General features: G+C 40.9%; 1 non-coding gene across 1 annotated transcript; it reads right to left on the bottom strand.

The window, feature by feature from the left end:
- Nucleotides 1-1257: 1257 nt before the first annotated feature.
- On the bottom strand, nucleotides 1258-1364 carry LOC112767780 (small nucleolar RNA R71). Its single transcript, XR_003185221.1, has one exon. It is a non-coding gene; the product is annotated as a small nucleolar RNA R71 (small nucleolar RNA).
- Nucleotides 1365-2890: the final 1526 nt, after the last annotated feature.

Here is a 2890-nt window from a genome sequence, read left to right as displayed (position 1 = left end):
CGCTAGCTTTTTACTAAGACAATTAATAAGTGAGCTAGGATTTATGGATTAAGAACAATTATACTCACTTGATCTACTCTTTGATGTTAAGGGATAACTAGGTGAGATTAATCCATCATAAGTGTCATAGTTGTGGTTACAACAAGAAAAGGATTCCCTAGCTTAACCTTAGCTTTGGTGTAGTTTTGATTGTTCTTTTATTACTTTAATTGTTAATTTCTGTATTAAAAACCCCATTGATTATCACAACCAAAATTGTGCACTTGTAGTCATTAATTCCTTGGGAAGACGACCCCGGGTTCTACTCCCGAATTAAATTAGTTTTATGGTTGGGACTATACATGCAACGTTAAAACCCACTTTTCCTCCCCTGTGAGAAAGAGAATTCCTAACCGACGATCCGGCGAGCACCAAGTTTTTGGTGCCGTTGCCGGGGACATTAGTGCAATAAGTGCTATAATTTCGGTTGTTGTGGATATGTGAATGGTGTGAATATTTGATTTTTCTTTGTCATTTGACATTAACACCTTTATCTAAGTATATTTGGTAGTTCTAGACTATTAGATCCTTTTAGTTCATTTTCTTATTCTTGTTTTGCTTTTGATGATTGCATGATTCCATTGACTCCTCAGTTGATTGACACAGTCACTTCCAAACCCAAGCTTGGCCCCTTTAAACCTTGAAATAGAAAGGACTTTAACACATCTTAGGCAAGCTCGGCAGCGGTTAGCATTTGTGCATAGTGAATCAGATTCTCTTGAACAGCAACCCGATTCACCATCACCTTCTAACCGTGATTCTCATTCTTCAATAAAAGAAGGAACCTTGTATTCTTCTGTTGGAAGTGCTGAAATTTCTGTGAGTGAATTAGGTTACAACAATATGGCGGCACCACCTCGGAGGATTACTCTAAGGCAGGCCAGAGCCCCGGACATCACTTTGCAACCAGTACAAGTTCAGTACCCGGATCTAGATGTCATCTTTGAGCTCAAGATGAGTATGATCAACTTGCTTCCGAAATATCATGGGTTGCCGGGTGAAGACCCCCTCAAGCACTTGAAAGATTTTCAAGTTGTGTGCTCTACTGCAAGAAGGCATGGCTCGGATGAGATAGCCGTCATGGTCTTTGCTTTCCCTTTCTCTTTGGAAGGGAAGGCAAAAGAATAGTTTTACACCCAGTCTGAAGAAGTGATTTCTAATTGGGATTTGTTGCGCAAGGAGTTTCTTGAGAAGTTTTTCCAACCGAAAAAGATACATTGTTTAAGGAAGGAAATCACATGCATTATGCAAAGAGATGGAGAAACCCTTTATGAATATTAGGAAAGGTTCAAGAAGTTGTTGGAATCTTGTCCTCACCACCACATTGATGAATTGGTGCTCATAAGCTATTTTTGCCAAGGGTTCGTTCCTCAAGACAAGCTCCTTATTGTTGCCTCAAGTGGAGGATCTCTTACTAAGAACAAAACCGCAGAAAAGGCTTCGGAGGTCATTGCAGATTTGGCTGATTCAGCTCAACATTTAAGGACAAGGAATACCCAACCGAAGGCCATAAGAGAAGTCTCACCTTCCAGTGATGCTATCTTGACTAAGACGCTTGGTGAAATGACGGTCTTGCTAAGGCAAATTACTCAAGGTCATCAAATCCCACAAATGTTGCTACCTCCTCCCCAACCTCCTAGAATTGATGGGCCTTCTAGATCTTGTGGTATTTGTGCTTGCAATGGTCACTACACCGATGAGTGTCCTCAAATCCAAGAGGACAACACATTGACGGTGGCAAACCCTTATCCACGAAGGTCCAATTTCAACCAAGGGAATCAAGGATCTTATCACTATGGAGGAAACCAAGGTCAAGGGTAAAGAGACAACTCCAATCAAAAGTGGAATCAACCTTCTCAAGCTCAACATTGCTCCAACTAACAAACCTATTATCATCAACCTTCTCAAATCCAACAACCTTACCATCAACCACCATAACCTTACTACCAATCATATCAACCCCAAAGCCCACCTCATTCCCAACCCAATCAACAATCACATTCCCAACCTCAAGCAAGGTATCAACCACCACACACTAGGCCTACCTTCCCTCAAAATAATAACACTTCCTCTTCAACCCAACCTCATATGAATGATGCACTTCAGAGCTTCATATATGAGAAAAGAGAGTTCTACAAGAAGCAAGAAACATACATGACAACCATTGTCGAAACTTTATCCTATTTGACTCTTTCACCTTCAAACACTCACAATACCCACCAAGCTTCCACCTCTAGTGGTCTACCTTCTCAACTTCAACCAAACCCCAAGGGAAGCATTAATGCTATCACCCTAAGGAGTGGTACCAAGCTAGATGAAGTTAGTATTAAGCCTACAAGTTTGACCAAGCAACCCCACAATGAAGAAATGGAAGAAGAAGTGGAGGTGGTTGAAGGTGAGATGGAGGATATTACAAGAGAAATGGAGGATCTATTGAAGGCCAAGGAACCCAAAAGGAAAAATTCCCTCGAAGAGCCTACACCAATTCCTTTTTCAACGGTAGCTAAAAAGGCTAAAAGACATAAAGGCTTTGACCCCAATGTGGTGGATATTTTCAAGAATATAGAAGTTACCGTCCCTCTTTTTCAAGCCATCTAACAAGTTCCAAAGTACGCTAAATTTCTAAAGGATGTTTGCACTCACAAGGAGAAGATTGATGAGCTAGATAAAGGTCCGGTGAATGACTCTATTTCTTCTCTCATTTCGGAGAAGTGTAATGATCCCAGTCCTTTGTTTGGTGACTTATGTGATTAGTGAGATTGAGTTTATGGATTGTATGTGTGATTTGGGAGCTTGTGCGAGCATTATGCCCCTCCCTATCTACGAAAAGTTAAACTTGTCACCATTGAAG

The sequence above is a fragment of the Arachis hypogaea genome, chromosome 17, assembly GCF_003086295.3.
Source record: "Arachis hypogaea cultivar Tifrunner chromosome 17, arahy.Tifrunner.gnm2.J5K5, whole genome shotgun sequence".
Taxonomy (NCBI): domain Eukaryota; kingdom Viridiplantae; phylum Streptophyta; class Magnoliopsida; order Fabales; family Fabaceae; genus Arachis; species Arachis hypogaea.
Note: the sequence above shows the minus strand (reverse complement) of the source record. Positions and strands in the feature narration are given on the sequence as shown.